General features: G+C 26.4%; 1 protein-coding gene across 3 annotated transcripts in view; it reads right to left on the bottom strand.

Moving 5' to 3' along the window:
• Window positions 1-11,288, bottom strand: part of LOC117168421 — a 230,340-nt gene extending 219,052 nt beyond the window's left edge. For all 3 annotated transcript variants that reach the window (XM_033354058.1, XM_033354055.1, XM_033354056.1), the window contains exon 1: window positions 11,038-11,288. The gene's annotated coding sequence lies outside the window, so the exon portion shown is untranslated. The remainder of the gene's footprint in view (window positions 1-11,037) is intronic.
• Between the last annotated feature and the right edge of the window lie 1,002 nt (window positions 11,289-12,290).

Raw genomic sequence — 12,290 nt, forward strand, 5'->3', positions numbered from 1 at the left:
GGCTATTCATTGAAGTGAAGAGTGCAAATAGGTACCAGCCAGGTAACACACCCTGGAGACCGTGTGTGTAGAATGGTGTACTGAAGGTACTGTACATACGTCATTAGGATCGCTGGAGGCGTGAAAACGGAGATTAGCAAAGCACCACCTGCTGCATTCCGATGGAGCCAACCAATTGGTCACGCAGGGGCACTTTATATTTACTCTTCTATGCAATATTCTTGGTAACTTGTTGCACTTTTTCAGTCTCAATAATCAAACAATTACATTCGCTACACTCGCTCGGATTCTCAGGGTAGCTTTAAGATTTCATTTTCAAAATCCCACGACTTCTCCCGCATTTTTCCCTAGCCATTTTTTCATTGTTTCTGAAAATTAATGCATTTTATTCTTGTAATATTTCTAACATGGAATATTTGATAGAATAAATAAAAAATTTCGAATTAAAATATTTAAAATTTATTTATCAGTTCCATAAAAAAAAATTGACTCTTTTCGACCATAAAAGATTTATTTTCAATACAAACGGAAAAATCTTCAACAAAACTTTTGAATCTTCCATCGAAAGAGATGAGCTCTTAACAAAATAATTCTATTTTTATAAAAAAGATGAATTTGTAACAAAATTGTTCAATTTCCAGTAACAAGGAAAAATATTTAATTAAAAAAAAACTAATATTTAATCCAAATAGACAAATTTTCAACAAAACAGTTGAACTTTACACAAAAAAGGATTACTTTTTAATAGAATATCCCAATTTTGAACAAAGCAATTAAACATTAAAGAAAACAGTTGATTTTTTAACCGGATACTTGAATTTTCTAACTGAAGGGATGAATTGTTAACGAAATTTTGAAACTGTCAAAGTTTTTTAGAAAATCGTTGACACGTAAGCCCAAAAAGATGAATTTTCAATAATAAAAAAATTGTTCAACCTGATAGTTGAATTTTGAAATAAAGAAAATTAATCTTTAATCAAACCGTTCCATTTAGAACTAAATATTAGTTGAATTTTCAAGGTGAAAAGTTGAATGTTTTAATAACCCGTTGACTTTTAAATTAAAAAAGGTTAATTTTTAACAAAAAGTGTAATTGTTGAATTTTTAACGAAATAATTAAATTTTTATAAAGTAGTTGAATTTTTAACTAACTAGCTGATTTTTCAACCCAAAAATACGAATTTTCCAGAAAAAATGTTATAGTTGCATTTTTTTAATCACAAGATGAACTTTCTACCAAGAGAGCTAAATTTTAAAAACCGAGAAGATGAATTTCTACTGTTTAGATCATTCTTCACAAAATAAGTAAATTTTCAACCAAAGAGATGAACTTTCAAGCTGCAAATTCGAATTCTTTAGACAATCGTTAACTTTTAAACAGAAAAAGGTAAATTTTCAATGAAAAATTAATTATTAATTAAAAATCATGAATTTTTAACCTAATAGTTGCATATTTATTAGGGAACATTAATTGTTGACTAAAAGTTACAATTGCAGCCAAATAGTTAAACTTTCGAGAGCAAAAGAGATAAATTTCCAACAAAATACTTAAATTTTTAACAACGCAATTAAATATTGAACAAAATAGTTGGTTTTTTAATTCAATACTTGAATTTCCTAACTAAAGAGATAAATTTTCAACGAAATTTTTAAATTATTAAGCTTTTTTTAGAAAAACGTTGACTCTCAAGTTAGTTGATATTTTAAAAGAAAAAAAGTAATTTATAAAAAAGTTAGATTCTCATCAAAATAATTAAATTTTCATAAAAGAAGATAATTTTTTAACAAAAGTCAACTTTTACCGAAGTAGTTGAATTTTCAATTTAAAAAGACCAATTTTAAAGAAAGTAGTTAAGCTTTCAACTTACGAAATAAACTTTCATGATAAAAATTCGAACGTTTTAGAGTTTTAGACAACCGTTGACTTTTAAACAGGAAAAGATACATTTTCAACAAAAAGGTCATTTTTAATTAAGAAACATGATTTTTTTTAAATAAATCGTTGCATTTGCAACCAAATAGGTAAACTTCAAAACAAAATATATTAATTTTAAAGAAAAACAGTTGAAATTTTAACCATGTACGTTCATCGACCAAAGAGATGAACTTTCAACCAAAAAAATACATTATTTGTCAAAAGAAGATAAAATGTCTATCAAATGAAATACATTTTTAAACCAAAAAGATCAATTGTCCATTAAAAAATTTTTTTTAACAAAATACAAGAACTTTTAAATATACTTTACTTTTTGAATAAAAAATATCAATTATAAAAAATAATAAATTAATGTTCAAAAAATAAAATTAATTTGCAACAAAATAGTTCAATTTTCAATCAAAGTTGAATTTTCAACTAAAATGACAAACTTTCAACAAAAAATGACTGTTGATCAAATTTTTTCGCCGTTCAACCAACCTATTCAGTTTTCAAGCAAAAAATATAATTTTTCTAAGAGTAATGTAATAGTAGATATTTAAACCAATAAATATTTTATTTAAAAATAAAAAACAGTTGATTTTAACCAATAAAAATACGAAATTTCAACAAAATAATTGACTCCTCAACCGAAGAAGATCAATTTTCAACCGAAATGAAAGTGAAATTTATTGACGAATTTTCATTAAATTCAAACTGAAATTATTCAACAATAAAGCCTTAAATTGTACATAATGTTTTTAAGACTTTGAGAAGAATTTACGAATCTTGAAAACGCGAAAGGTAGAAAGCATCAGAAATTAAATGTTTTTAAATTTCTAATTCTCAAATACACAGGGCGTCTTTCTTGTAGATATATAAATAAATTAAAATATTCCCATTAAAAGCTGCTTTTAAAATGCCACGCCTACTTTTGAGAAAATTTCATGCCTACTTTTTAAAAAATCCAGTCAATTCTATTTAAATATGAACGCATTTTACTAATCGCAGACTAATTTACCAACAATTAATTGTAAAATTATCGGTCAATGCAAATTTGAAGGACTTTTCCACACTTATTCTATATTAAGAAAATATCATTGCTACTATAGAAATTTTTGTAATTCCGGAAACATAATAAATGTGACCACTAAACTTGATTTTCAAAATCCCCTGATTTTTCTGACTAGTGTTTAAATATCCGTGAACTATATAACATTTTAAGTCAAGAAATCAAATGTTTGATAGAAATTAAAATGTTTTAAACTTATTAGTGGAGTGAATTCATAGTTCATTGCATAGAAATTCCCTAGTTTTTGTATATTTGTTTTTAAAATATTTATTTTAAAATATATTTTAAATTTTATTTTAAAATGTTTATCGGAGATGAAAATTTCAATATCAAAAATATAAAGCTTTCATTCTTTCAAGGAAAACATATTTTTTTAGGAATGTAATTTAGTATTTTAATAACGAGTTTTGTAGCTCAGTTAGTCATTTAAATACGTCGTAAAATGAACTCACTGAGAGAAAATAGCGTCATAGTCTTCTGTTTCCTATTAGGAAGTAAATGTCTTTATGGCATATCGAAAGTGAGAGAATATTGCTTAAACTCTTTAACTGCACTTAGAAGTAAGTCCGCAATTTAAAAGTTTTGCTTCCGATTTTAAAAAGGTAATAAATTTGAATAATTTGGTTTCCATGAATTTACATAGCTTTATTTTGTTCTTGAATTATTCAGAATGTAAGTTTATAGCAATTTAAGTTTTAATTCAAGTTAAGTAATACTGAATAAGGATACCAATGTTTAATTTTGAAATTTATTTCTGCAAGTACAAAAATGTATGTCTCCTTGCATTTAAAAATTATAGATATAAATGAAACTTATTTATTTAATAATAATAATAAACTTTAATAATAATAAATATAACCAACAAGAACACAACATTTATTTTGTGGATAAAAGATACTTTGTTGACTGAGATTATAAAAAAATAATGTACATTTATAAAACTCATCGATAAGTCGCATTATGAGAAAATGCACACATTTAATTCAACGTGAAATAAAAAAATCGTATGCATTCCAAACGGAAAAAAATTGAAAAAGCTTAGTTTACTTTTTGTTTAATATGTAAAATGACTAAAAAAATATTTTTATTGTAGATTCAATTCTATCATTTCCTTAATTGTTACAAAGAAATAAATTAAATCATTTATTCACAGCAGTGCAAAAAAGTAATTTGTTCACAACAGATGTCGATCGCAATTATTATGTCAAAATATCATTCTTACGATGAAAAAAGGTTTCTGTTAAATAAAAATGTTTTAATGTAAGAACTGCAAAATAAGTGAATTTCGTCTAAAAAATGTTGTCAACAATAATAATTGTTGTTTTATTTTAATCTATTGTGTTAAATTCTTATTCTTGAGATGAAACAAAAATCATTTCGTGGATAAGAAAAATAGTCTAGGCTTGATAAAGCCAAACAATTGAATTTATCTATGATAAATGTTTATAACAAATAAAATTATTATCTATATAGTGTTCGGCTGTGATTAATTATTAATTTCGTTTACTGAAAAAAATGAGTACAAATAATACATTAAAACACAGCAAATGTAGCACCTTCAAGTTCTGATAATAAATATTTATAATGAGGAAACAAATTACATAATTTATTCAACGTACTCTGCCGTTATGGAATTTTCCGTTTGACTAACCCCTTTTCCAGCTTGTTCAGGGCTAACGCTACGGAAAATTCCGCAATACTAGTCAGTCCCTTTAATGAATAATAAAAAAATTCTGTTAATTGAAAGTACATTTACTAATTCTAAAGGCATTTTTCAAGAAATTTTATAGAATGGGAGAAAGTGGGTAGCAAAAATTTACATTTTTTTAAGTTTGCAGCTTAAAAAATTATAAAATTTTCGTCACAAATTTGCCTTGGTAAATATTTTTAAATTCTAATAGGCTTCAATTAAAAAAAAACACTCTACAATCGGTTAAAAATCCATTGAAACACAGATAACACAGCAGAAGCTAGTTCTGGTAATTTATATTTGTTTGTTATAATTAAAGAAATCGAAAGTCAATTTACTAATTCTGTAGAGTTTTTGAAGAAATTGTATTAGAGAGGGCAAAGTAAGTAGCACAAGTTTAAAAAATGTTTTATGTTTGCACGTTGAAACATAAATAACAAAGTAAAAATGCATTTAAAAAAACACTCAAAAGCGGTTAAGAAATACGACCTCTGAAATTTTTTAAACCAAGAAACTCATTTTTAGTTTATAGTGCAGTCTGCATTCTCTTTCAGTTATCACATACAATTTTAATCAGGAAACAGGTATTTGCTAGATATGAAGAAAATGAAATTTTGAATCAAATCACTTCCTGTGCATAAATAAGTTTTTCTCATGACTCATGCAATTTTGCAGAAATATCTTATTTACATGGACATTCTTGTCACGCCTCAATTCATCAGCAAATTATTTGATGAACTGTTCAAATAAATATCTGAGGAATTCTGCAATATTCGTGAGAAAGTATCTAAAGTCATTCGTCAATAAAATTATTGTCTTTAAGAAAATCTGCTATAAGGTGGAAAATTGTATAATCATCAAATTGTTCTTTACAGAGAAAATTACCCAACGTCTAAATTTTACAACCTGTACTCGTTTATCATTTTGATGCAATACTGTTAGAGGTAAATGCTACACAAACTATGTACCATATTACGGTACATTTTATCTAAATAAAGTATAAAGCTTTATTAGCTTAGTGGTTAAAGCCCATACAATTTCTGAAGCGTTTCCTCAATAATTATAAATCATTAAAATGTTTATTAATATTCCTAATTTATGGTCAAGAAAGAGACTAATGTGACAACATATTGTAATTCATTATGTAATTATTAAGCCTTTCTTGGCCACAATTTTACAAATAGTTCTACCGTTGAGTATTATTTTAATTTTTAAACATTTTTATTTAAAATGTCTTATTTTTAATCTTTCATTACAAAAAACAAATGATTTCTTTACATTGTTTGTTGAAGTTATCTGGTGGTTTTAATCATTTTATACTCAAGTGAAGTAGCAAACATAAACAAACTCAATTTGCATTTAATTTTCCGTTTCTTATCAAATTGTTGAATTCTTCCAGGAAAAAATGTTTATGTGGAAATAATATTTCCAAAGTACGATAAAATTTCAGGCGGTACGCAACAAAAAACCTGTCATTATAATAATTATGCCTCACAAAGGCAAATATCCGTTTCATTCAGAAAAATGAATGAGTTATGGAATATATTTTTTTGGTTTGGATTTGACTTATTGATGAGAGGCCATTTCCACACAATTTCCAATCGATGATAGAGATAGATTACAAGGAAATCCTGAGAGTTCTTCTTGCGTGAATTTTCACGGTGAGCACTTCTATTTCTCAATAAACTTGTGGGAACGAAACAACCTTTAGAAATTGAAAACTTCGAATGACTGAAGCGCGATCACATAAGCAAATTTTACTTTTGTTTGGTGAAAATGTTACCCCTATCTGCCTTCATTTGTAATTAGATCAAAATGGTTTTACATGTGTCAAAGTTAATAAAACTATTATTGATATTATTAATTTATTAATATTTATTTCGTAATTTTCAATTTGATTATTTTACTATCAGCTCACATTGATCGAAACCAGAAAGAAACAAGATTTGCATTTTGAACCAAATAATGTACTTTTCAACCAAAAAATAAATAAAAAGATGATCTTTCAACAAAAAAAAAAGTTAATTTTAAACGAAGAAATATTAATTTTTAACAAAAAGTTGAACTTTTTCAAAAAATTTTCAACAACGTGAAATTTTTAACCATAGGTGAATTTTCAGTCTACAATTACTATTTTTCCACAAAATTATCAAATATTCAAACGAAAAACATTAAATTTTAAACAAAAACAGTTAAGTTTTCAACTAAAAAAGATGATTCTTTTATCAAAAGAGTTTTTGAACAGACAAATAAATTTTCGAAAAAGTATTTGTATTTAAAATAAAATAGTTGAACTTTCAAGTTGGGTTTTTGACCACACTGTTGAAATTTCAAGTCAAAAAGACAAATTTTCTGCAAAGCAGCGGAATTTTCACCCAAAAATATAAATGACAAAAAAATTATTTTCGACCAAATAGTTGAGTGTTCCACAGAAAAGCTAAATACCCTACGAAAAAAGATTACTTTTCAATTAAACAGTTGAATTTTCATCACAAAAGATAAATTTTAAAAAAATCCATTTTTAACTAAGAAGATTAAGTATTTGGCAAAATTTTTAATTTTTTGCTACTAAATCATGAAATTTATAAATTAAAAAGTTCCACTCTCAACCGAAAATAAAATAGTGAGATCTCCAGTAAAAAAACTTTAAACAAAAAAAAACTTAGACAAAATAGTAACATCTTCAAACAAAAAATGAAGTTTTCACAAAGCACTTGAACTTTCAGTCAATAAGTAATTAAATTTTCAACCAGAAAAATAACTTTTAAGAAAATATTTGAATTTTCAACCATATAATGAAGTGTTTAACCAAAAACAGTTGCATTTTTAACCAAAAAGGATACATGTTTTATCAACAAATCGAATCTATACAAGAATCTAATTTTCAAGCTAAAAAGTCGAATTTAAAAAAAAATTGAACTTTTAAACCTGAAAACATGAATTTTTTAATGAAAAAGATTGATTTTTTACTAAAAATATGAATTTCCAACAAAAATTTTGATAAAATAGTTACATTTTCAACCAAGCAGATAAGCCTTGAACCAAAAATTAAATTGTTAAAAAAGGACTTGAATTTTCAACTAAGAAGTAATTAAATTTTTAAGTAAAAAGAACAATTAAAAAAAGCTTTGAATCTTCAACAATATAATTAATTTGGCAACCAAAAACAGTTGTATTTTTAACCAAAAAGGATAAAGGTTCTATCAAAAGAAAGAAATTTTCAACAAGAATTGCAGTTTGAAGCTAAAAAGTCGAATTAAAAAAAAATTCCAATTTTAAACTCGAAAGGATGAATATTCAGCAGAAAATTTAATTTTTAAGCAGAAAGTACGAATATTCAATGTAGAAGATAATTTTTTACTAAAAAAATACAAATTTCCAATTAAACAGTTCAACTTTCAACTAAGAAATTGAGTGTTTAACCAAAAATATGACACTTAACAATATAGGTAGTTGAATATTCATAAAAATGTCAATCAAAAGTGATGAATTCTGAACCAAAAATATAATAGTGGACTTTTTAATTTAAAAAATAAGGTTTTAACCAAAAAATGACATTTTTCTACAAAAAGATGAATTTTGATCGTAAAGGATGAATTTTTTATCCAAAAGGCGAATGTTCAACAACGCAGTTGAATTCTAAACCAAGACGGAAGACTTTAAATTAAATCTTAAAAATTTCCAATAAAATAAATGAGTTTTTAACCAAAGAAAGATAAATTCTGAACCTGGTTTTGGTGGACTCATTCTTTTTGTCTCTTTTTGTGTTGTATATTTATCTCTAATGAGCCGGAAAGGAGAGAGTTAGAAACCCAAATCGATTTCTGATCTTTTTCGTGTTCTGATTTTGGTCCATATAATGATTCACAAAAAAGTAGATTTCATTTCGACGTTAAAAACAAATTTAAAAGAGATAAACTAATTGTAAGCTCAAGATTCGTTCCAATCTGCAGGGTTGGCTGTGAATGATGATAAGATTACTTTTAATTGGAGTCATAAATGTTTACCTCAATTCATCAAAAGATTTCGATTTGTATAAATATTGCGCGAAAAGTAATATTTCAAAAGCAATTACAAAAAAGTGTGAATTTTCTATTGTGTTTGGGGTCATTATTATTTATTATTATTATTATTATTACCTTTCGAACTTGGAAAATTTAATAATTTGCCTCTATATTGGCCCAGAATCAACCAAAAATAATATTAAAATTACCAAAAATAGTTGAATTTTCTCATTGGGGCTATCAGGTTAGTTCCCATTTTAGCAACAAACAGGAAAAGAGGAAATTTTTTCGAAACCAGGAAAAAAAGAGGAATTCTTGCAAAAAAGGGCAAAGAGGGGAATAGTGGAAAGAGTGTGAAATCTGGATATGAACCGGCTTGGAACCGGCACTCCTAAAAAAGCCATGGGGTGTTTTTATTTTTGAAAGTTGCAACTGTCACGGTCGTTAAATATTATTGGACAAGGGCTGGGTTCGGTGATAATAAAAACACGTGGGATGGGCTCGTCGGTCGAGAATACAGGGGCTCAACCGACAATCAGACTTGAGATTGCATAGTTCGATTACTCGGGGAATCGAAATCGTATCACCGGCTTCATTGACTACATGAAATTGAACGACTGATCGATATCTTGGAAGGGCTCGTCTTCTCTATAGTCTATACAGAACTATATCTTGGATCTCGCAAATCGATCTTAATTTTTCAACTGATTTCAAATCAGTAAATCGAACATCAGCAAGTTTATCAGGATCGATTCTGGGAGGCATCTACAAGAAAATAAATTTGCTCGTCTTCTATCAGCAATCGCTTCTTTTATGAATGTATTTTCTTCAATGATAAATGATAAGAAAACCGGATGAATGTCCGATATGACTAATTGTAGTCAAATGAAACAGATTTGCTTTCTCAGAAAAGTTAATTAACTTTCTGTCCTAGATAGGCATTTCTTCTTATTTTTACATAAAAGAGTAGAAATTTTATCAAACAAGGAAACAAACAAAAGATTATTCTTGTTTGGTGTTTCACACAACTTTTAAGACACTAATTTTGATAATTTAGAAAAAATTATTTTTTTACTTCAAATTATTATATAATATTTTTGAACAGTATGTAAACTATAAAACAGTGAAATTTAAAGAAAAACACTAACGTAACCTAAATTTGTTAAAAACTTTTTATTATTGTTTATATATTACAAATATTCCTTGAAATCTGATTATTTGTTATTAAAAATACAATTTCCGACATAAGGCACTAACATAACGTAACACAAAATTATTAAAGATTGCAAAATCTCCTATTATATCCCATGAAAGTCCACTGAATGAATTTTAATTTGCCGAAGCACTTTCCCAATGGCAACTCATTTTGGAAAAAATCGACTTTTCTCATTTTCTTATTGATTAAGATGTTTATGGTTTAAAGTCCAATGTGAAAATTAGGTTTTTTACACTTGTTTTTATTTAAAAATGATATTTTTGCTTGATATTTTAACAGTTCAAAATGTAATTTTTAATTTGCATAACTTTTCAACAGTTAAATTTTCAAGATTTGTATTTTCAAAAGTTAAATTTTAAACTATTGAAAATTGAAGAAAATTAAAAGTTGAATTTACAGCAGTTGAAAATTCAATTGAATATTTTCTTTCACTTTTAATTTTCCTTAGAATAATAGCTGAAACTTTTTTTTCGACGAAAAACACTAATGTCATTTGTAAATAAAAATGTAAGTTCAAGACGAAAAACAATAACAAAATCCGAAATCTTTCAAACTTGCAAATTCTATCATTTTAATGATTTTGGTGCAAGAAAAGAACCACTTTTTTTACCGGAAATACGTTTTTTTAATAACTTTTTGATCCGGAGAAATTATTTGCAGATTTAATTTTTAAATTTTCTAATTTAATATGTAAAATAACTTTAATAAAACCAATTTTTTAATCAAGATACTAATTGAATCAATAAAAAATGGGTCAGAAAAAATATTCATTTTTAACTAATTAACAATTATAGAATAAAGAAACAATAATTTACAAATTATAAACATTTTTTGTACCGTTTTGATTTTAAACAATAGAAGTTTTATCAAAATCATCTTTAAATTGATCAATTTAATTACCTTCGCAGAATCTCTTATGTATTCAAAAATTATGCAATTACTTTATACCAAACAATAATATAAATATCAGAAAAAAATATATACATTCATACTTCCGTATGAATATATCGCTATTTATCTTTGACTCACTTTTTTCTTAAATTTGAAGTTTAACTCCACTGAGGAATTTTTCTTATAAAACATTTATTTGTACTCTATATTATAATTAGAATAGGAATAGTTTGTTTATTGTTGACATACCTATATAAACACTGGATGGGATAATATTTCTGATGTTAATCCTGACACTGCCACAAAACAAAATTGCACAAATTCAACCCAAAAGTTAAAAAAATTAATACCGATTAATTAGATCAAAAAAACCGGCTGATCTATGGATCAAAAAATCTAGCGGGAAACTATAAATCACGATCGAGCATCGAGACCGGTGCTGAACCGACTGACTCAGTAGTTGGTAGTCAGCACGCTTGCATCAACATCACAACCACTTCCACAGCCTCTTTTCCAGCTCCATTCTAACTATATTCCACCACTCTTTAATCTTTCCTGGCCAGGTGCGTGCCACCGGCCTAAAAATTGTTTAAGTGCGGAGTTTCGCCATAGAGGGCGCCTTTGGCCGGGAGAAAAGTTATCAAGAAGTTCGGATAGAATTCTGATAAAAATGATCAAATAAGGATGAAGGGTTTGAACAATATGGTTAATTTAAAATATATTTTTAGAGTTGTCAAGAAATCATATCAAAAAATGGTGTAAAACATAAAGTAAAAATTAAGATATTTTTTACACTATTAAAATAGAGGAAATTGAAAGTGGATATCAGTTATTTGTTGCATGCTTTATTACAATTTTTAGTAGGAATCAAATTCAAGCATATTAAATTTTAAATAATTCTGCGACCTACCTTATCGAAAGAAGGTAAGAAAATTGAATTTGATTTGTCATCAAAACTTTAATGAAAAATTTTCTTTTATCTTTTATAATCCTAATTTCAAAAAAAAATAACCAAAAAAGATTGATTCAACTAAAGTTAATTTTTTGACAAAATCATGAAACTGTTAACAAAATAGCTGATTTTTAAAATACTAGACTATTATGTGCGAGCGCACGCGCGCGCTCACTTTTATACTCATTTTTATAATTTGCTTAATTTTCTAATAACAATTCATTTGTTAAAATTTTCTGAAGAATTATATTCTTATTGAAATTAGATTCTGAAAGAATGGATTCAGTGTATCAATGCATCGTAAAATGTACGAGTACTATTATTAGGGAGCGTTCATATATTCCGTATCGTTATTTTAAACAATTTTACCTTCACACACCCTAACTGCAGTTACGTAATATTTTTTTTGTATTATTTTTAAAAACTTAACAGACATTTTGCAAATAAAAATAGATTTTCAGGATGGAGTGCAGTATAGAAATAAATTAAACAATATTTTGACGTAACACAATAATGCTTTTTTGATATTTGTTTAGTTACACACATCTTA

The sequence above is a fragment of the Belonocnema kinseyi genome, chromosome 2, assembly GCF_010883055.1.
Source record: "Belonocnema kinseyi isolate 2016_QV_RU_SX_M_011 chromosome 2, B_treatae_v1, whole genome shotgun sequence".
NCBI classification, from domain to species: Eukaryota; Metazoa; Arthropoda; class Insecta; order Hymenoptera; family Cynipidae; genus Belonocnema; species Belonocnema kinseyi.